Below are 23,136 nucleotides of genomic sequence, written 5' to 3' on the forward strand. Positions count from 1 at the left end.
AAACAAAAAATGAAATCAATACGACCACCCACATTACAGCTGGGTCGTGTTATAGAGAGGTGTATTAAAATTGACAGGTGGTCAAATATTGTCAAAATTTGACAATTTCTCACCTTTCTTCCCGTTTGAAGCTCAGCACCTGAATAATGTCCATCCTGATCCTGTTTTATAGCTGGACATAGGGAGGTGCACCAAGAAAAAAAGCCACATTTCTCTAAACAACTCGCCCAGGGCTGCTGAAAGCTGAAAATAACCTATCTCCAAGTTTGGGGTTTGTCGCCGTGAATCTTCACTTTGCGACTTAAGTATTCACAGCAGTGCCAAAGTTTCTAGGTCATTGAATGTGGGTGCAAGTGGCCTACAAGCAAACAAAAAATGAAATCAATACGACCACCCACATTACAGCTGGGTCATGTTATAGAGAGGTGTATTAAAATTGACAGGTGGTCAAATATTGTCAAAATTTGACAATTTCTCACCTTTCTTCCCGTTTGAAGCTCAGCACCTGAATAATGTCCATCCTGATCCTATTTTCCAGCTGAGGTGGACATAGGGAGGTGCATCAAGAAAAAAAGCCACATTTCTCTAAACAACTCGCCCAGGGCTGCTGAAAGCTGAAAATAACCTATCTCCAAGTTTGGGGCTTGTCGCCGTGAATCTTCACTTTGCGACTAAAGTATTCACAGCAGTGCCAAAGTTTCTAGGTCATTGAATGTGGGTGCAAGTGGCCTACAAGCAAACAAAAAATGAAACAATACGACCACCCACATTACAGCTGGGTCATGTTATAGAGAGGTGTATTAAAATTGACAGGTGGTCAAATATTGTCAAAATTTGACAATTTCTCACCTTTCTTCCCGTTTGAAGCTCAGCACCTGAATAATGTCCATCCTGATCCTGTTTTATAGCTGGACATAGGGAGGTGCACCAAGAAAAAAAGCCACATTTCTATAAACAACTCGCCCAGGGCTGCTGAAAGCTGAAAATATTCTGTCTCCAAGTTTGGGGTTGTCGCCGTGAATCTTCACTTTGCGACTAAAGTATTCACAGCAGTGCCAAAGTTTCTAGATCATTGAATGTGGGTGCCAGCGGCCTACAAGCAGGCAAAAAATTAAATCCATACGACCACTCACGTTACAGCTGGGTCATGTTATAGAGAGGTGCATTAAAATTGACAGGTGGTCAAATATGGTCAAAATTTGACAACTTCTCACCTTTCTTCCCGTTTGAAGCTCAGCACCTGAATAATGACCATACTGATCCTGTTTTATAGCTGGACATAGAGAGGTGCACCAAGAAAAAAAGCCACATTTCTCTAAACAACTCGCCCAGGGCTGCTGAAAGATGAAAATAACCTATCTCCAAGTTTGGGGCTTGTCGCCGTGAATCTTCACTTTGCGACTAATGTATTTACAGCAGTGCCAAAGTTTCTAAGTCATTAAATGTACGTGCCAGCGGCCTACAAGCAAGCAAAAAATTAAACCCATACGACCACTCACATTACAGCTGGGTCATGTTATAGAGAGGTGCATTAAAATTGACAGGTGGTCAAATATGGTCAAAATTTGACAATTTCTCACCTTTCTTCCCGTTTGAAGCTCAGCACCTGAATAATGACCATCCTGATCCTGTTTTATAGCTGGACATAGGGAGGTGCACCAAGAAAAAAAAGCCACATTTTTATAAACAACTCGCCCAGGGCTGCTGAAAGCTGAAAATATTCTGTCTCCAAGTTTGGGGCTTGTCGCCGTGAATCTTCACTTTGCGACTAAAGTATTCACAGCAGTGCCAAAGTTTCTAGATCATTGAATGTGGGTGCCAGCGGCCTACAAGCAAGCAAAAAATTAAACCCATACGACCACTCACAATACAGCTGGGTCATGTTATAGGGAGGTGCATTAAAATTGATAGGTGGTCAAATATGGTCAAAATTTGACAATTTCTCACCTTTCTTCCCGTTTGAAGCTCAGCACCTGAGTAATGACCATCCTGATCCTGTTTTATAGCTGGACATAGGGAGGTGCACCAAGAAAAAAAAGCCACATTTCTATAAACAACTCGCCCAGGGGTGCTGAAACCTGAAAATAATCTGTCTCCAAGTTAGGGGCTTGTCGCCGTGAATCTTCACTTTGCGACTAAAGTGTTCACAGCAGTGCCAAAGTTTCTAGGTCATTGAATGTGGGTGCAAGTGGCCTACAAGCAAACAAAAAATGAAATCAATACGACCACCCACATTACAGCTGGGTCATGTTATAGAGAGGTGTATTAAAATTGACAGGTGGTCAAATATGGTCAAAATTTGACAATTTCTCACCTTTCTTCCCGTTTGAAGCTCAGCACCTGAATAATGTCCATCCTGGTCATATTTGATAGCTGGACATAGGGAGGTGCACCAAGAAAAAAAGCCACATTTCTCTAAACAACTCGCCCAGGGCTGCTGAAAGCTGAAATTAACCTATCTCCAAGTTTGGGGCTTGTCGCCGTGAATATTCACTTTGCGACTAAAGTATTTGCAGCAGTGCCAAAGTTTCTAAGTCATTGAATGTAGGTGCCAGCGGCCTACAAGCAAGCAAAAAATAAATCCATACGACCACTCACATTACAGCTGGGTCATGTTATAGAGAGGTGCATTAAAATTGACAGGTGGTCAAATATGGTCAAAATTTGACAATTTCTCACCTTTCTTCCCGTTTGAAGCTCAGCACCTGAATAATGACCCTACTGATCCTGTTTTATAGCTGGACATAGGGAGGTGCACCAAGAAAAAAAGCCACATTTCTCTAAACAACTCGCCCAGGGCTGCTGAAAGCGGAAAATAACCTATCTCCAAGTTTGGGGCTTGTCGCCGTGAATCTTCACTTTGCGACTAAAGTATTCACAGCAGTGCCAAAGTGTCTAGGTCATTGAATGTGGGCGCAAGTGGCCTACAAGCAAACGAAAAATGAAATCAATACGACCACCCACATTACAGCTGGGTCATGTTATACAGAGGTGTATTAAAATTGACAGGTGGTCAAATATTGTCAAAATTTGACAATTTCTCACCTTTCTTCCCGTTTGAAGCTCAGCACCTGAATAATGTCCATCCTGATCCTGTTTTATAGCTGAATATAGGGAGGTGCACCAAGAAAAAAAGCCACATTTCTCTAAACAACTCGCCCAGGGCTGCTGAAGGCTGAAAATAACCTATCTCCAAGTTTGGTGCTTGTCGCCGTGAATCTTCACTTTGCGACTAAAGTATTCACAGCAGTGCCAGAGTTTCTAAGTCCTTGAATGTGGGTGCCAGCGGCCTACAAGCAACCAAAAAATTAAACCCATACGACCACTCACATTACAGCTGGGTCATGTTATAGAGAGGTGCATTAAAATTGACAGGTGGTCAAATATGGTCAAAATTTGACAATTTCTCACCTTTCTTCCCGTTTGAAGCTCAGCACCTGAATAATGACCATCCTGATCCTGTTTTATAGCTGGACATAGGGAGGTGCACCAAGAAAAAAAGCCACATTTTTATAAACAACTCGCCCAGGGCTGCTGAAAGCTGAAAATATTCTGTCTCCAAGTTTGGGGCTTGTCGCCGTGAATCTTCACTTTGCGACTAAAGTATTCACAGCAGTGCCAAAGTTTCTAGATCATTGAATGTGGGTGCCAGCGGCCTACAAGCAAGCAAAAAATTAAATCCATACCACCACTCACATTACAGCTGGGTCATGTTATAGAGAGGTGCATTAAAATTGACAGTGGTCAAATATGGTCAAAATTTGACAATTTCTCACCTTTCTTCCCGTTTGAAGCTCAGCACCTGAATAATGACCCTACTGATCCTGTTTTATAGCTGGACATAGGGAGGTGCACCAAGAAAAAAAGCCACATTTCTCTAAACAACTCGCCCAGGGCTGCTGAAAGCGGAAAATAACCTATCTCCAAGTTTGGGGCTTGTCGCCGTGAATCTTCACTTTGCGACTAAAGTATTCACAGCAGTGCCAAAGTGTCTAGGTCATTGAATGTGGGCGCAAGTGGCCTACAAGCAAACGAAAAATGAAATCAATACGACCACCCACATTACAGCTGGGTCATGTTATACAGAGGTGTATTAAAATTGACAGGTGGTCAAATATTGTCAAAATTTGACAATTTCTCACCTTTCTTCCCGTTTGAAGCTCAGCACCTGAATAATGTCCATCCTGATCCTGTTTTATAGCTGAATATGCAGGTATGAAGGTGCACCAAGAAAAAAAGCCACATTTCTCTAAACAACTCGCCCAGGGCTGCTGAAGGCTGAAAATAACCTATCTCCAAGTTTGGTGCTTGTCGCCGTGAATCTTCACTTTGCGACTAAAGTATTCACAGCAGTGCCAGAGTTTCTAAGTCCTTGAATGTGGGTGCCAGCGGCCTACAAGCAAGCAAAAAATTAAACCCATACGACCACTCACATTACAGCTGGGTCATGTTATAGAGAGGTGCATTAAAATTGACAGGTGGTCAAATATGGTCAAAATTTGACAATTTCTCACCTTTCTTCCCGTTTGAAGCTCAGCACCTGAATAATGACCATCCTGATCCTGTTTTATAGCTGGACATAGGGAGGTGCACCAAGAAAAAAAAGCCACATTTTTATAAACAACTCGCCCAGGGCTGCTGAAAGCTGAAAATATTCTGTCTCCAAGTTTGGGGCTTGTCGCCGTGAATCTTCACTTTGCGACTAAAGTATTCACAGCAGTGCCAAAGTTTCTAGATCATTGAATGTGGGTGCCAGCGGCCTACAAGCAAGCAAAAAATTAAACCCATACGACCACTCACAATACAGCTGGGTCATGTTATAGGGAGGTGCATTAAAATTGATAGGTGGTCAAATATGGTCAAAATTTGACAATTTCTCACCTTTCTTCCCGTTTGAAGCTCAGCACCTGAGTAATGACCATCCTGATCCTGTTTTATAGCTGGACATAGGGAGGTGCACCAAGAAAAAAAAGCCACATTTCTATAAACAACTCGCCCAGGGGTGCTGAAACCTGAAAATAATCTGTCTCCAAGTTTGGGGCTTGTCGCCGTGAATCTTCACTTTGCGACTAAAGTGTTCACAGCAGTGCCAAAGTTTCTAGGTCATTGAATGTGGGTGCAAGTGGCCTACAAGCAAACAAAAAATGAAATCAATACGACCACCCACATTACAGCTGGGTCATGTTATAGAGAGGTGTATTAAAATTGACAGGTGGTCAAATATGGTCAAAATTTGACAATTTCTCACCTTTCTTCCCGTTTGAAGCTCAGCACCTGAATAATGTCCATCCTGATCATATTTGATAGCTGGACATAGGGAGGTGCACCAAGAAAAAAAGCCACATTTCTCTAAACAACTCGCCCAGGGCTGCTGAAAGCTGAAATTAACCTATCTCCAAGTTTGGGGCTTGTCGCCGTGAATATTCACTTTGCGACTAAAGTATTTGCAGCAGTGCCAAAGTTTCTAAGTCATTGAATGTAGGTGCCAGCGGCCTACAAGCAAGCAAAAAATAAATCCATACGACCACTCACATTACAGCTGGGTCATGTTATAGAGAGGTGCATTAAAATTGACAGGTGGTCAAATATGGTCAAAATTTGACAATTTCTCACCTTTCTTCCCGTTTGAAGCTCAGCACCTGAATAATGACCCTACTGATCCTGTTTTATAGCTGGACATAGGGAGGTGCACCAAGAAAAAAAGCCACATTTCTCTAAACAACTCGCCCAGGGCTGCTGAAAGCGGAAAATAACCTATCTCCAAGTTTGGGGCTTGTCGCCGTGAATCTTCACTTTGCGACTAAAGTATTCACAGCAGTGCCAAAGTGTCTAGGTCATTGAATGTGGGCGCAAGTGGCCTACAAGCAAACGAAAAATGAAATCAATACGACCACCCACATTACAGCTGGGTCATGTTATACAGAGGTGTATTAAAATTGACAGGTGGTCAAATATTGTCAAAATTTGACAATTTCTCACCTTTCTTCCCGTTTGAAGCTCAGCACCTGAATAATGTCCATCCTGATCCTGTTTTATAGCTGAATATAGGGAGGTGCACCAAGAAAAAAAGCCACATTTCTCTAAACAACTCGCCCAGGGCTGCTGAAGGCTGAAAATAACCTTTCTCCAAGTTTGGTGCTTGTCGCCGTGAATCTTCACTTTGCGACTAAAGTATTCACAGCAGTGCCAGAGTTTCTAAGTCCTTGAATGTGGGTGCCAGCGGCCTACAAGCAAGCAAAAAATTAAACCCATACGACCACTCACATTACAGCTGGGTCATGTTATAGAGAGGTGCATTAAAATTGACAGGTGGTCAAATATGGTCAAAATTTGACAATTTCTCACCTTTCTTCCCGTTTGAAGCTCAGCACCTGAATAATGACCATCCTGATCCTGTTTTATAGCTGGACATAGGGAGGTGCACCAAGAAAAAAAAGCCACATTTTTATAAACAACTCGCCCAGGGCTGCTGAAAGCTGAAAATATTCTGTCTCCAAGTTTGGGGCTTGTCGCCGTGAATCTTCACTTTGCGACTAAAGTATTCACAGCAGTGCCAAAGTTTCTAGATCATTGAATGTGGGTGCCAGCGGCCTACAAGCAAGCAAAAAATTAAATCCATACCACCACTCACATTACAGCTGGGTCATGTTATAGAGAGGTGCATTAAAATTGACAGGTGGTCAAATATGGTCAAAATTTGACAATTTCTCACCTTTCTTCCCGTTTGAAGCTCAGCACCTGAATAATGACCATACTGATCCTGTTTTATAGCTGGACATAGGGAGGTGCACCAAGAAAAAACGCCACATCTCTCTAAACAACTCGCCCAGGGCTGCTGAAAGCGGAAAATAACCTATCTCCAAGTTTGGGGCTTGTCGCCGTGAATCTTCACTTTGCGACTAAAGTATTCACAGCAGTGCCAAAGTTTCTAAGTCATTGAATGTGGGTGCAAGTGGCCTACAAGCAAACAAAAAATGAAATCAATACGACCACCCACATTACAGCTGGGTCATGTTATAGAGAGGTGTATTAAAATTGACAGGTGGTCAAATATTGGCAAAGTTTGACAATTTCTCACCTTTCTTCCCGTTTGAAGCTCAGCACCTGAATAATGTCCATCCTGATCCTGTTGTATAGCTGGACATAGGGAGGTGCACCAAGAAAAAAAGCCACATTTCTCTAAACAACTCGCCCAGGGCTGCTGAAAGCGGAAAATAACCTATCTCCAAGTTTGGGGCTTGTCGCCGTGAATCTTCACTTTGCGACTAAAGTATTCATGGCAGTGCCAAACTTTCTGAATCATTGACTGTGGGTGCCAACGGCGTACAAGTAAACAAAAAATGAAATCAATACGATCACTCACATTACAGCTGGGTCATGTTATAGAGAGGTGTATCAAAATTGACAGGTGGTCAAATATGGTCAAAATTTGACATTTTCTCACCTTTCTTCCCGTTTGAAGCTCAGCACCTGAGTAATGACCATCCTGATCCTGTTTTATAGCTGGACATAGGGAGGTGCACCAAGAAAAAAAAGCCACATTTCTATAAACAACTCGCCCAGGGGTGCTGAAACCTGAAAATAATCTGTCTCCAAGTTTGGGGCTTGTCGCCGTGAATCTTCACTTTGCGACTTAAGTATTCACAGCAGTGCCAAAGTTTCTAGATCATTGAATGTGGGTGCCAGCGGCCTACAAGCAAGCAAAAAATTAAATCCATACGACCACTCAGATTACAGCTGGGTCATGTTATAGAGAGGTGCATTAAAATTGACAGGTGGTCAAATATGGTCAAAATTTGACAATTTCTCACCTTTCTTCCCGTTTGAAGCTCAGCACCTGAATAATGTCCATCCTGATCCTGTTTTATAGCTGAATATAGGGAGGTGCACCAAGAAAAAAAGCGACATTTCTTTAAACAACTCGCCCAGGGTTGCTGAAAGCTGAAAATAACCTATCTCCAAGTTTGGGGCTTGTCGCCGTGAATCTTCACTTTGCGACTAAAGTATTCACAGCAGTGCCAAAGTTTCTAGGTCATTGAATGTGGGTGCAAGTGGCCTACAAGCAAAAAAAAAAAAAATCAATACGACAACACACATTACAGCTGGGTCATGTTATAGAGAGGTGTATTAAAATTGACAGGTGGTCAAATATTGTCAAAGTTTGGCAATTTCTCACCTTTCTTCCCGTTTGAAGCTCAGCACCTGAATAATGTCCATCCTGATCCTGTTTTATAGCTGGACATAGGGAGGTGCACGAAGAAAAAAAGCCACATTTCTCTAAACAACTCGCCCAGGGCTGCTGAAAGCTGAAAATAACCTATCTCCAAGTTTGGGGCTTGTCGCCGTGAATCTTCACTTTGCGACTAAAGTATTTACAGCAGTGCTAAAGTTTGTAAGTCCTTGAATGTGGGTGCCAGCGGCCTACAAGCAAGCAAAAAATTAAATCCATACGAGCACTCACATTACAGCTGGGTCATGTTATAGAGAGGTGTATCAAAATTGACAGGTGGTCAAATATTGTCAAAATTTGACAATTTCTCACCTTTCTTCCCGTTTGAAGCTCAGCACCTGAATAATGACCATCCTGATCCTGTTTTATAGCTGGACATAGGGAGGTGCACCAAGAAAAAAAGCCACATTTCTCTAAACAACTCGCCCAGGGCTGCTGAAAGCGGAAAATAACCTACAAGTTTGGGGCTTGTCGCCGTGAATCTTCACTTTGCGACTAAAGTATTCACAGCAGTGCCAAAGTTTCTAGGTCATTGAATGTGGGTGCAAGTGGCCTACAAGCAAACAAAAAATGAAATCAATACGACCACCCACATTACAGCTGGGTCATGTTATAGAGAGGTGTATTAAAATTGACAGGTGGTCAAATATTGTCAAAATTTGACAATTTCTCACCTTTCTTCCCGTTTGAAGCTCAGCACCTGAAATATGTCCATCCTGATCCTATTTTATAGCTGGACATAGGGAGGTGCTTTAGGAGCTGCATCTGCGCCTTGATCCTTGAAGGGTGGTGGCGTTCCTACGGATGCGGAAAACCCGGCTTCCAGCCGAGTCTCATGCGAACCGTGAAATTTTATTTTTTTTAATAGGGAGGTGCACCAAGAAAAAAAGCCACATTTCTCTAAACAACTCGCCCAGGGCTGCTGAAAGCTGAAATTTACCTATCTCCAAGTTTGGGGCTTGTCGCCGTGAATCTTCACTTTGCGACTAAAGTATTTACAGCAGTGCCAAAGTTTCTAAGTCATTGAATGTGGGTGCCAGCGGCCTACAAGCAAGCAAAAAATTAAATCCATACGACCACTCACATTACAGCTGGGTCATGTTATAGAGAGGTGCATGAAAATTGACAGGCGGTCAAATATGGTCAAAATTTGACAATTTCTCACCTTTCTTCCCGTTTGAAGCTCAGCACCTGAATAATGACCATACTGATCCTGTTTTATAGCTGGACATAGGGAGGTGCACCAAGAAAAAAAGCCACATTTCTCTAAACAACTCGCCCAGGGCTGCTGAAAGCGGAAAATAACCTATCTCCAAGTTTGGGGCTTGTCGCCGTGAATCTTCACTTTGCGACTAAAGTATTCACAGCAGTGCCAAAGTTTCTAGGTCATTGAATGTGGGTGCAAGTGGCCGACAAGCAAACAAAAAATGAAATCAATACGACCACCCACATTACAGCTGGGTCATGTTATAGAGAGGTGTACTAAAATTGACAGGCGGTCAAATATTGTCAAAATTTGACAATTTCTCACCTTTCTTCCCGTTTGAAGCTCAGCACCTGATTAATACCCATCCTGATCCTGTTTTATAGCTGGACATAGGGAGGTGCACCAAGAAAAAAAGCCACATTTCTCTAAACAACTCGCCCAGGGCTGCTGAAAGCTGAAAATAACCTATCTCCAAGTTTGGGGCTTGTCGCCGTGAATCTTCACTTTGCGACTAAAGTATTCACAGCAGTGCCAAAGTTTCTAAGTCATTGAATGTGGGTGCCAGCGGCCTACAAGCAAGCAAAAAATTAAATCCAAACGACCACTCACATTACAGCTGGGTCATGTTATAGAGAGGTGCATTAAAATTGACAGGTGGTCAAATATGGTCACAGTTTGACAATTTCTCACCTTTCTTCCCGTTTGAAGCTCAGCACCTGAATAATGACCATACTGATCCTGGTTTATAGCTGGACATAGGGAGGTGAACCAAGAAAAAAAGCCACATTTCTCTAAACAACTCGCCCAGGGCTGCTGAAAGCGGAAAATAACCTATATCCAAGTTTGGGGCTTGTCGCCGTGAATCTTCACTTTGCGACTAAAGTATTCACAGCAGTGCCAAAGTTTCTAGGTCATTGAATGTGGAAGCAAGTGGCCTACAAGCAAACAAAAAATGAAATCAATGGGACCACCCACATTACAGCTGGGTCATGTTATAGAGAGGTGTATTAAAATTGACAGGAAGTCAAATATTGTCAAAATTTGACAATTTCTCACCTTTCTTCCCGTTTGAAGCTCAGCACCTGAATAATGTCCATCCTGATCCTATTTTATAGCTGGATATAGGGAGGTGCACCAAGAAAAAAAGCCAAATTTCTCTAAACAACTCGCCCAGGGCTGCTGAAAGCTGAAAATAACCTATGTCCAAGTTTGGGGCTTGTCGCCGTGAATCTTCACTTTGCGACTAAAGTATTTTCAGCGGTGCCAAAGTTTCTAAGTCATTGAATGTGGGCGCCAGCGGCCTACAAGCAAGCAAAAAATTAAACCCATACGACCACTCACATTACAGCTGGGTCATGTTATAGAGAGGTACATTAAAATTGACAGGTGGTCAAATATGGTCAAAATTTGACCATTTCTCACCTTTCTTCCCGTTTGAAGCTCAGCACCTGAATAATGACCATCCTGATCCTGTTTTATAGCTGGACATAGGGAGGTGCACCAAGAAAAAAAGCCACATTTTTACAAACAACTCGCCCAGGGCTGCTGAAAGCTGAAAATATTCTGTCTCCAAGTTTGGGGCTTGTCGCCGTGAATCTTCACTTTGCGACTAAAGTATTCACAGCAGTGCCAAAGTTTCTAGATCATTGAATGTGGGTGCCAGCGGCCTACAAGCAAGCGAAAAATTAAATCCATACGACCAGTCACATTACAGCTGGGTCATGTTATAGAGAGTAGCATTAAAATTGACAGGTGGTCAAATATGGTCAAAATTTGACAATTTCTCACCTTTCTTCCCGTTTGAAGCTCAGCACCTGAATAATGACCATACTGATCCTGTTTTATAGCTGGACATAGGGAGGTGCACCAAGAAAATAAGCCACATTTCTCTAAACAACTCGCCCAGGGCTGCTGAAAGCTGAGAATAACCTATCTCCAAGTTTGGGGCTTGTCGCCGTGAATCTTCACTTTGCGACTAAAGTATTCACAGCAGTGCCAAAGTTTCTAGGTCATTGAATGTGGGTGCAAGTGGCCGACAAGCAAACAAAATATGAAATCAATACGACCGCCCACATTACAGCTGGGTCATGTTATAGAGAGGTGTATTAAAATTGACAGGTGGTCAAATATTGTCAAAATTTGACAATTTCTCACCTTTCTTCCCGTTTGAAGCTCAGCACCTGAATAATGACCATCCTGATCCTGTTTATAGCTGGACATAGGGAGGTGCACCAAGAAAAAAAAGCCACATTTCTATAAACAACTCCCCCAGGGCTGCTGAAAGCTGAAAATAATCTGTCTCCAAGTTTGGGGCTTGTCGCCGTGAATCTACACTTTGCGACTAAAGTATTCATGGCAGTGCCAAACTTTCTGGCTCATTGACTGTGGGTGCCAACGGCCTACAAGTAAACAAAAAATGAAATCAATACGACCACTCACATCACAGCTGGGTCATATTATAGAGAGGTGCATTAAAATTGACAGGTGGTCAAATATGGTGAAAATTTGACAATTTCTCACCTTTCTTCCCGTTTGAAGCTCAGCACCTGATTAATAACCATCCTGATCTTGTTTTATAGCTGGACATAGGGAGGTGCATCAAGAAAAAAAGCGACATTTCTTTAAACAACTCGCCCAGGGTTGCTGAAAGCTGAAAATAACCTATCTCCAAGTTTGGGGCTTGTCGCCGTGAATCTTCACTTTGCGACTAAAGTATTCACAGCAGTGCCAAAGTTTCTAGGTCATTGAATGTGGGTGCAAGTGTCCTACAAGCAAACAAAAAATTAAACCCATACGACCACTCACATTACAGCTCGGTCATGTTATAGAGAGGTGTATTAAAATTGACAGGTGGTCAAATATGGTCAAAATTTGACAATTTCTCACCTTTCTTCCCGTTTGAAGCTCAGCACCTGAATAATGTCCATCCTGATCCTGGTTTATAGCTCTACATAGGGAGGTGCACCAAGGAAAAAAAGCCACATTTCTCTAAACAACTCGCCCAGGGCTGCTGAAAGCTGAAAATAACCTATCTCCAAGTTTGGGGCTTGTCGCCGTGAATCTTCACTTTGCGACTAAAGTATTCACAGCAGTGCCAAAGTTTCTAGGTCATTGAATGTGGGTGCAAGTGGCCGACAAGCAAACAAAATATGAAATCAATACGACCACCCACATTACAGCTGGGTCATGTTATAGAGAGGTGTATTAAAATTGACAGGTGGTCAAATATGGTCAAAATTTGACAATTTCTCACCTTTCTTCCCGTTTAAAGCTCAGCACCTGAATATTGACCATCCTGATCCTGTTTTATAGCTGAACATAGGGAGGTGCACCAAGAAAAAAGCCACATTTCTCTAAACAACTCGCCCAGGGCTGCTGAAAGCCGAAAATAATCTGTCTCCAAGTTTGGGGCTTGTCGCCGTGAATCTTCACATTGCGACTAAAGTATTCACAGCAGTGCCAAAGTTTCTAGGTCATTGAATGTGGATGCCAGCGGCCTACAAGCAAACAAAAAATGAAATCCATACGACCACTCACATTACAGCTGGGTCATGTTATAGAGAGGTGCATTAAAATTGACAGGTGGTCAAATATGGTCAAAATTTGACAATTTCTAACCTTTCTTCCCGTTTGAACCTCAGCACCTGAATAATGTCCATCCTGATCCTATTTTATAGCTGGATATAGGGAGGTGCACCAAGAAAAAAAGCCACATTTCTCTAAACAACTCGCCCAGGGCTGCTGAAAGCTGAAAATAACCTATCTCCCAGTTTGGGGCTTGTCGCCGTGAATCTTCACTTTGCGACTAAAGTATTTACAGCAGTGCCAAATTTTCTAAGTCATTGAATGTGGGTGGCAGTGGCCTACAAGCAAGCAAAAAATTAAACCCATACGACCACTCACATTACAGCTGGGTCATGTTATAGAGAGGTGCATTAAAATTGACAGGTGGTCAAATATGGTCAAAATTTGACAATTTCTCACCTTTCTTCCCGTTTGAAGCTCAGCACCTGAATAATGACCATCCTGATCCTGTTTTATAGCTGGACATAAGGAGGTGCACCAAGAAAAAAAGCCACATTTTTATAAACAACTCGCCCAGGGCTGCTGAAAGCTGAAAATATTCTGTCTCCAAGTTTGGGGCTTGTCGCCGTGAATCTTCACTTTGCGACTAAAGTATTCACAGCACTGCCAAAGTTTCTAGATCATTGAATGTGGGTGCCAGCGGCCTACAAGCAAGCAAAAAATTAAATCCATACGACCACTCACATTACAGCTTGGTCATGTTATAGAGAGGTGCATTAAAATTGACAGGTGGTCAAATATGGTCAAAATTTGACAATTTCTCACCTTTCTTCCCGTTTGAAGCTCAGCACCTGAATAATGACCATACTGATCCTGTTTTATAGCTGGACATAGGGAGGTGCACCAAGAAAATAAGCCACATTTCTCTAAACAACTCGCCCAGGGCTGCTGAAAGCTGAAAATAACCTATCTCCAAGTTTGGGGCTTGTCGCCGTGAATCTTCACTTTGCGACTAAAGTATTCACAGCAGTGCCAAAGTTTCTAGGTCATTGAATGTGGGTGCAAGACGCCGACAAGCAAACAAAAAATGAAATCAATAGGACCACCCACATTACAGCTGGGTCATGTTATAGAGAGGTGTATTAAAATTGACAGGTGGTCAAATATTGTCAAAATTTGACAATTTCTCACCTTTCTTCCCGTTTGAAGCTCAGCACCTGAATAATGACCATCCTGATCCTGTTTTATAGCTGGACATAGGGAGGTGCACCAAGAAAAAAAAGCCACATTTCTATAAACAACTCGCCCAGGGCTGCTGAAAGCTGAAAATAATCTGTCTCCAAGTTTGGGGCTTGTCGCCGTGAATCTACACTTTGCGACTAAAGTATTCATGGCAGTGCCAAACTTTCTGGCTCATTGACTGTGGGTGCCAACGGCCTACAAGTAAACAAAAAATGAAATCAATACGACCACTCACATCACAGCTGGGTCATGTTATAGAGAGGTGCATTAAAATTGACAGGTGGTCAAATATGGTCAAAATTTGACAATTTCTCACCTTTCTTCCCGTTTGAAGCTCAGCACCTGATTAATAACCATCCTGATCTTGTTTTATAGCTGGACATAGGGAGGTGCATCAAGAAAAAAAGCGACATTTCTTTAAACAACTCGCCCAGGGTTGCTGAAAGCTGAAAATAACCTATCTCCAAGTTTGGGGCTTGTCGCCGTGAATCTTCACTTTGCGACTAAAGTATTCACAGCAGTGCCAAAGTTTCTAGGTCATTGAATGTGGGTGCAAGTGGCCTACAAGCAAACAAAAAATTAAACCCATACGACCACTCACATTACAGCTCGGTCATGTTATAGAGAGGTGTATTAAAATTGACAGGTGGTCAAATATGGTCAAAATTTGACAATTTCTCACCTTTCTTCCCGTTTGAAGCTCAGCACCTGAATAATGTCCATCCTGATCCTGTTTTATAGCTCTACATAGGGAGGTGCACCAAGGAAAAAAAGCCACATTTCTCTAAACAACTCGCCCAGGGCTGCTGAAAGCTGAAAATAACCTATCTCCAAGTTTGGGGCTTGTCGCCGTGAATCTTCACTTTGTGACTAAAGTATTTACAGCAGTGCCAAAGTTTCTACGTCCTTGAATGTGGGTGCCAGCGGCCTACAAGCAAGCAAAAAATTAAACCCATACGACCACTCACATTGCGGCTGGGCCATGTTATAGAGAGGTGCATTAAAATTTATAGGTGGTCAAATATGATCAAAATTTGACAATTTCTCACCTTTCTTCCCGTTTGAAGCTCAGCACCTGAGTAATGACCATACTGATCCTGGTTAATAGCTGGACATAGGGAGGTGAACCAAGAAAAAAAGCCACATTTCTCTAAACAACTCGCCCAGGGCTGCTGAAAGCGGAAAATAACCTATCTCCAAGTTCGGTGCTTGTCGCCATGAATCTTCACTTTGCGACTAAAGTATTCACAGCAGTGCCAAAGTTTCTAAGTCATTGAATGTGGGTGCAAGTGGCCTACAAGCAAACAAAAAATGAAATCAATACGATCACCCACATTACAGCTGGGTCATGTTATAGAGAGGTGTATCAAAATTGACAGGTGGTCAAATATTGTCAAAATTTGACAATTTCTCACCTTTCTTCCCGTTTGAAGCTCAGCACCTGAATAATGTCCATCCTGATCTTATTTTATAGCTGGACATAGGGAGGTGCACCAAGAAAAAAAGCCACATTTCTCTAAACAACTCCCCCACGGCTGCTGAAAGCTGAAAATAACTTATCTCCAAGTTTGGGGCTTGTCGCCGTGAATCTTCACTTTGCGACTAAAGTATTCAAAGCAGTGCCAAAGTTTCTAGGTCATTGAATGTGGATGCCAGCGGCCTACCAGCAAGACAAAATGAATTCAATACGACCACCCACATTACAGCTGGGTGACGTTATAGAGAGGTGCATTAAAATTGACAGGTGGTCAATTATGGTCAAAATTTGACAATTTCTCACCTTTCTTCCCGTTTGAAGCTCAGCACCTGAATAATGACCATCCTCATACTGTTTCATAGCTGGACATAGGGAGGTGCACCAAGAAAAAAAGCCACATTTCTATAAACAACTCGCCCAGGGCTGCTGAAAGCTGAAAATAATCTGTCTCCAAGTCTGGGGCTTGTCGCCGTGAATCTTCACTTTGCGACTAAAGTATTCACAGCAGTGCCATAGTAGCTGGACATACGGAGGTGCACCAAGAAAAAAGCCACATTTATCTAAACAACTCTCCCAGGGCTGCTGAAAGCTGAAAATAACCTATCTCCAAGTTTGGGGCTTGTCGCCGTGAATCTTCACTTTGCGACTAAAGTATTCACAGTATTGCCAAAGTTTCTAAGTCATTGAGTGTGGATGCTAGCGGCCTACAAGCAAACAAAAATTGAACTCAATACGACCACCCACATTACAGCTGGGTCATGTTATAGAGAGGTGTATTAAAATTGACAGGTGGTCAAATATGTTCAAAATTTGACAATTTCTCCCCTTTCTTCCCGTTTGAAAGTCAGCACCTGAATAATGACCATCCTGATCCTGTTTTATAGCTGGACATAGGGAGGTGCACCAAGAAAAAAAAGCCACATTTCTATAAACAACTCGCCCAGGGCTGCTGAAAGCTGAAAATAATCTGTCTCCAAGTCTGGGGCTTGTCGCCGTGAATCTTCACTTTGCGACTAAAGTATTCACAGCAGTGCCATAGTAGCTGGACATACGGAGGTGCACCAAGAAAAAAGCCACATTTCTCTAAACAACTCTCCCAGGGCTGCTGAAAGCTGAAAATAACCTATCTCCAAGTTTGGGGCTTGTCGCCGTGAATCTTCACTTTGCGACTAAAGTATTCACAGTATTGCCAAAGTTTCTAAGTCATTGAGTGTGGATGCCAGCGGCCTACAAGCAAACAAAAATTGAACTCAATACGTACACCCACATTACAGCTGGGTCATGTTATAGAGAGGTGTATTAAAATTGACAGGTAGTCAAATATGGTCAAAATTTGACAATTTCTCACCTTTCTTGCCGTTTGAAGCTCAGCACCTGAATAATGACCATTCTGATTCTGTTTTATAGCTGCACCTACGTTTTCTCAGCAGTGACATTGTTTCTAGGTCATTGAATGTGGGTGCCAGCGGCCTACAACCAAAAAATATGAAATCAATACGACCACTTACGTTACAGCTCCGTTATGTTATAGAGAGGTGTATTAATATTGACAGGTGGTCAAATATGGTCAAACTTTGACAATTTCTCACCTTTCTGCCCGTTTGAAGCTGAAAACCTGTAAAATGCCCACCCTGATCTTGTTGTATAAGATCGACACAAGGAGGTGCACTAAGAAAAACAGCCACAGTTCTCTAAACAACCCGCCCAGGGCTGCTGAAAGCTGATAATAACTCCAAGTTTGGGGCTTTTCGCCGTGAATCTTCACTTTGCGACTAAAGTATTGACAGCAGTGGCAAAGTTTCTGGTTAATTGAATTTGGGTGCCAGGGGCCTACAAACAAACCAAAAATCAAATCAATGCGACCACTCACATTACAGCTAGGTCATGTTATAGAGAGGTTCATTAAGGTGGCAGCCCACCCATAAATTTCTGAAACTTGCCAAAGTGGAGGGTTGTGGGATAGGGCCTATCAACGTGGCCCTGGAATATCTCTTTCTCTCTCTCGCTCTCTCACTCTTTCTCTCTCTCTCTCTTTCTTTCTCTTTTAGAGGCATAGGCAAATTGAGAGGCAGATTTAAAGGTAGATTAAGAGGCAGATTTAGAGACAGATTCAGAGGCAGATTCGGAGGCAGACTGAGATTAAGACGCAGAGGCAGAGGCAGAGCATGAGGCAGAGGCAGAGGCAGAGGCAGAGGCAGAGGCAGAGGCAGAGGCAGAGGCAGAGGCAGAGGCAGAGGCAGAGGCAGAGGCAGAGGCAGAGGCAGAGGCAGAGGCAGAGGCAGAGGCAGAGGCAGAGGCAGAGGCAGAGGCAGAGGCAGAGGCAGAGCAGAGGCAGAGGCAGAGGCAAAATGAGAAGGCAGATTTAGAGGCAGATTTAAAAGGCAGATATAGAAGGCAGATTTAGAGGCAGATTTAGAGGTAGATTCAGAGGCAGATTAAGAGGCAGAGGCACAGGCACAGGCAGGGGCAAAGGCAGAGGCAGAGGCAGATTTAGAGGCAGATTTAGAGGTAGATGTAGAGGCAGGGTTAGAGACAGATTCAGTGGCTGATTCAGAGGCAGATGCAGAGACAGATTCAGAGGCAGAGACAGAGGCAGAGGCAGAGGTGGGTTAAGATTTAGAGGCAGATTTAGAGAAAGATTTAGAGGCAGATTTAGAGGCAGAGGAAGAGGCACGCAGAGGCCCGCAGAGGTCTGAAGAGGCCCGCAGCGGGCCGAAGATGCCCCCGGCCCGTGGAGGCAGGGCGAGAGGCCCGCAGAGGACCGCAGAGGCTGGCGGTTGCCCGGACAGGCTCGCAGAGCCCCGCAGAGGCCCGCAAAAGCCCGCAGAGGCCGAAGCAGTGGCCCGCAGGAGCCACAGAGGCCAGGAGAGGTAAAGCGGAGGCCCGCAAAAGCCCGCAGAAGATCGGAGATGCAGAAACAGCGTCCCGCAGAGGCCCGCAGACCCTCGCAGAGGCCCGCAGACCCTCGCAGAGGCCCGCAAAGTCCCGCAGAGACTGGTAGAGGCCCGCAGATGTCCCCAGATGCCCGCAGATGCCCGCAAAAGCCCGCAGAAGCAGAAGCAGCGGCCCGCATATACCCGCAGAGGCCATCAGAGGCGGGCAGAGGCCCGCAGAGGCCCGCAGGGACCCGCAGGGACCCGCAGAGGCCCGCAAAGGCCCGCAGAGACCGGCAGAGGCCCGCAGATGCCCGCAGACGCCCGCAGAGGTCTCGCAAAGGCCCGCAGTGGCTCGCAGAGACCGCTTACAGGTCCGCAGAGGCCCGCAGAAGCCCGAAGAGGCCCCGCAAAGGCCTGCTGAGGCCCGCAGAGGCACTGCAGGGGCCCGCAAAGGCACTGCAGGGGCCCGCAAAGGCCCACTGAGGCCCTACACAGGCATCGTACAGGCCCGCAGAGACCCGCAGAAGCCCGCACAAGCCCGCAGAGGCCCGCACAGGCCAGCAGAAGCCCACAGAGGCCCCGCAAAGGCCCGCAGAGGCCCGCAGAGGCTCGCAGAGGCTCGCAAAGGCCCGCAAAAGCAGATGCCCGCAGAGGCCCGCAGAAGCACGCAGGGGCCCCAAAAAGGCACGCAGAGGTCCGCAGAGGCCCACAAAGGCACCGCAGAGGCCCGCAGAGGCCCCGCAGAGGCCTGGAGAGGCCCGCAAAGGCCCTCAGAAGCCCACAGAAGTCCACAGATGCGCCGAAGAGGCCCGCAGAGGCCCGCAGAGACCCCGCACAGGCCTGTAGAGGCCCGCAGATGCCCGCACAGGCCCCACAAAGGCCCGCACAGGCACGCAGAGGCTCTGCAAAGGCCCGCATGGGCCTGCGGAGGCCCGCAGAGGCCCGCAGAAGGCCGCAGAGGTCCGCAGAGACCACGGAAGCCCCGCAGAGGCCCGCAGCGACCCGCAGAGGCCCGCAGAGGCCCGCAGGAGCCCGCAGAGGCCCTGCAAAGGCCCGCAGAGGACCGCAGAGGCCCGCAGAGACCCGAAGAGTCCTGCATTGGCACCCCAGAGGCCCGCGGAGGCCCGCACAGGCCCGCAGAGGCCCGCAGAGGCTCCGCACAGGCCCGCAGGGGCCCGCAGAATCCCGCAAAGGCCCGCAGAGGCCCGCAGAGGCCCGCAGAGGCCCGCAGACGCCCGTAGAAGTCCGCAGAGGCCCGCAGAGGCCCCGCAGAGGCCCCGCAGAGGCCCCCAGAAACCTGTAGAGGCCCACAGAGGCCCCGGAGAGGCCCGCAGAGGCCCGCAGAGGCCCGCGGGGCCCGCAGAGGCCCGCAGTGTCCCCGCAAAGGCCCGCAAAGGCCCGCAGAGGCGCGCAGAGGCCCGCAGAGGCGCACAGAGACCCGCACAGGCTCGCAGAGGCCCGCAGAAACCCCGCAAAGGCCCGCAGAAGCCCGCAGAGGCCCGCAGAGGCCCGCAAAAGCCCGCAGAGGCTCCGCACAGGCCCGCAGAGGCCCGCAGAGGCCCCGCAGAGGTCCGCAGAGGCCCCGTAAAGGCCCACAGAAGCCCTGCAAAGGCCCGCAAAGGCCCGCAAAGGCCCGCAGAGGCCCGCAGAGGCGGCCAGAGGCCCCGCAGAGGCCCTCAGAAACCTGTAGAGGCCCACAGAGGCCCCGGAGAGGCCCGCAGAGGCCCGCAGAGGCCCGCGGGGCCCGCAGAGGCCCGCAGAGGCCCGCGGGTCCCGCAGAGGCCCGCAGTGTCCCCGCAAAGGCCCGCAAAGGCCCGCAGAGGCGCGCAGAGGCCCGCAGAGGCGCGCAGAGACCCGCACAGGCTCGCAGAGGCCCGCAGAAACCCCGCAAAGGCCCGCAGAAGCCCGCAGAGGCCCGCAGAGGCCCGCAAAAGCCCGCAGAGGCTCCGCACAGGCCCGCAGAGGCCCGCAGAGGCCCCGCAGAGGTCCGCAGAGGTCCGCAGAGGCCGGCAGAGGCCCGCAGAGGCCCCGCAAAGGCCCACAGAAGCCCTGCAAAGGCCCGCAAAGGCCCGCAAAGGCCCGCAGAGGCCCTGCAAAGGCACGCAGAGGCCCGAAGAGGCCCCCGCAAAGGCACGCAGAGCCCCGCAGAGGCCCACAGAGGGCCGCAGAAGGCCCGCAAAGGCCCGCAAAGGCCCGCAGAGGCGCGCAGAGGCCCCGCAAAGACAGGCCCGCAAAGGCCCGCAGAGGCCCGCAGAGGCCCGCAGAGGCCCGCAGAGGCCGGCAGAGGCCCGCAGAGGCCCAAAGAAGTCCGCACAGGCTCCGCACAGGCCCGCAGAGGCCCGCAGGCGCACCGCAGAGGTGTACAGAGGTCCGCCGAGGCCCGCAGAGGCCCGCAGAGCCCCTCAGAGGCCCGCAGAGGCCCGCGAAAGTCCGGAAAGGCTTCGCAAAGGCCCGCCGAGGCGCGCAGAGGCACGCAAAAGCCCCGCAAAGGCCCGCAAAGGCTCGCAAAGACCCGAGGAGGCCCGCAGAGGCCCCGCAAAGGCCCGCAGAGGCCCGCAGAGCCCCGCAAAAGTCCGGAAAGGCTCCGCAAAAAGCCCGCAGTGGCCTTAGAGGCAGGCAGAGGCCCGCAGACGCCCGCAGAGGCCTCGCAAAGGCCCGCAGAGGCCCGCAGAGGCCCGCAGAAGCCCCGCAAAGGCCGGCAAAGACCCGCAGAGGCTTGCAGAGGCCCCGCAAAGGCCCTAGGAGGTCCGCAGAGGCCCGAAAAGCTCCGCAGAGGCCCGCAAAAGTCCGAAAAGACTCTGCAAAGGCCCGCAGATGCCCGCAGAGGCCCGAAGAAGCCCCGCGAAGGCCCGCAAAGGCCCGAAGAGGCCCGCAGAGGCCCCGCAAAGGCCCGTAGAGGTCCGAAGAGTCCAGCAGAGGCCCGCAGAGGCCCGCAAAAGTCCGGAAAGGCCCTGCAAAGTCCCTCAGAGGCTCTCAGAAGCCCCGCAAGGACCCGCGGAGCCCCGCAGAGGCCCGCAGACGCCCGCAAAAGTCCGGAAAGGCTCCGCAAAGGCCCGCAGAAGCCCCGTAAAGGCCCGCAAAGGCCCGCAGAGGCCCGCAAAAGCCCCGGAAAGGCCCGTAGAGGCCCACAGAGGCCTGCAGAATGCCGCAGAGGCCCGCGGAGTCCCGCAAAAGTCCCGCATAGGCCCGTAGAGGCCCGCAGAGGCCCGTAGAGGCCCGCAGAGGCCCGCAGAGGCCCCACAAAGGCCCGCAGGACCCCGCAAAAGTCCGGAAAGGCTCAGCAAAGGCCCGTAGAGGCGCGCAGAGGCCCGCAGAAGCCCGGCAATGGCCCGCAAAGGCCCGCAGAGGCCCCGCAAAGGCCCGCTGAGGCTCTAGCTCGCTGTGTGGATAACTCCGCCCGTTTTAAGAAACTGTTACCCCAATGCCTTGCTTTTTCACGCTAGTAATTATGACTTTCAGCTATGCAAAATGCGAACATGATCACCTATCCAATACCGGTAGTCTATTATTATATTAATTATTCATATCTTTTTGCATCTTTCCCTCGAGTGGGTCTATTGTTATTAGGCAATTGTCTGTTATAGTCACCACTATAAATAAAAATCCAATCCAATCCAATCCAAAAGGACCGCAGAGGCCCGCAGAGCCCACCGGAGTCCCGCAGAGGATTGCAAAAGTCCGGAATGGCTCCGCAAAGGCCTGCAGAGGCGCGCAGAGGCCCGCAAATGCCCCGTCAAGAACCGCAAAGGCCCGAGGAGGCCCAAAGAGCCCCGTAGAGGCCCGCAGAGGCCCGCAAAAGTCCGGAAAGGCTCTCGAAGGCTCTGTACAGGCCCGTAGAGGCCCGCAGAAGCCCCGCAAAGGCCCGCAAAGTCCCGCAGGGGCCCGCAGAGGCCCCGCAAAGGCCCGCAGAGGCCCGCAGAGGCCCGCAGAAGCCCCGCAAAGGCCCGCAAAGTCCCGCAGGGGCCCGCAGAGGCCCCGCAAAGGCCCGCAGAGGCCCGCAGAGGCCCGCAGAGTCCCGCAAATGTCCGGACAGGCTCCGCAAAGGCCCGCAGAGGCCCGCAAAAGTCCCGAAAGGCTTCGCAAAGGCCCGCAGAAGTCCGGAAAGGCTCTGAAAGGCTCTGCAAAGGCCCGCAGAGGTCCGCAGAGGCCCGCAGAAGCCCCGCAAAGGCCCGCAAAGGCCCGCAGAGGCCCGCAGAGGCCCCGCAAAGGCCCGTAGAGGCCCGGAGAGGCCCGCAATGCCTCACGGAGGCCCGCAGAGGCCCCCGCACAGGCCGGCAGAGGCCCGCCGAGAACCGTAGGAGCCCGCAGAGGCCGGGCAAAGACCCGTAGAGGCCCGCAGAGGCCCGCAGCAGCTTGCAGAGGTCCCGCAAAGACCCGCAGAGGCCCTCAGAGGCCCCGCAGAGATCAGCAGAGGTCCGCAGAAGCCCGCAAAGTCCCGCAGAGGCCCGCAGAGCCCCCGAGAGGCCCGCAGAGGCCCGCAGAGCCCCCGAGAGGCCCGCAGAGGCCCGCAGAGGCCCGCAGAAGCCCGGAAAGGCTCCGCAAAGGCCCGCAGAGACCCGCAGAGGCACGCAGAGTCCCC

Source organism: Sycon ciliatum, chromosome 10, assembly GCF_964019385.1.
Source record: "Sycon ciliatum chromosome 10, ocSycCili1.1, whole genome shotgun sequence".
NCBI lineage: Eukaryota > Metazoa > Porifera > Calcarea > Leucosolenida > Sycettidae > Sycon > Sycon ciliatum.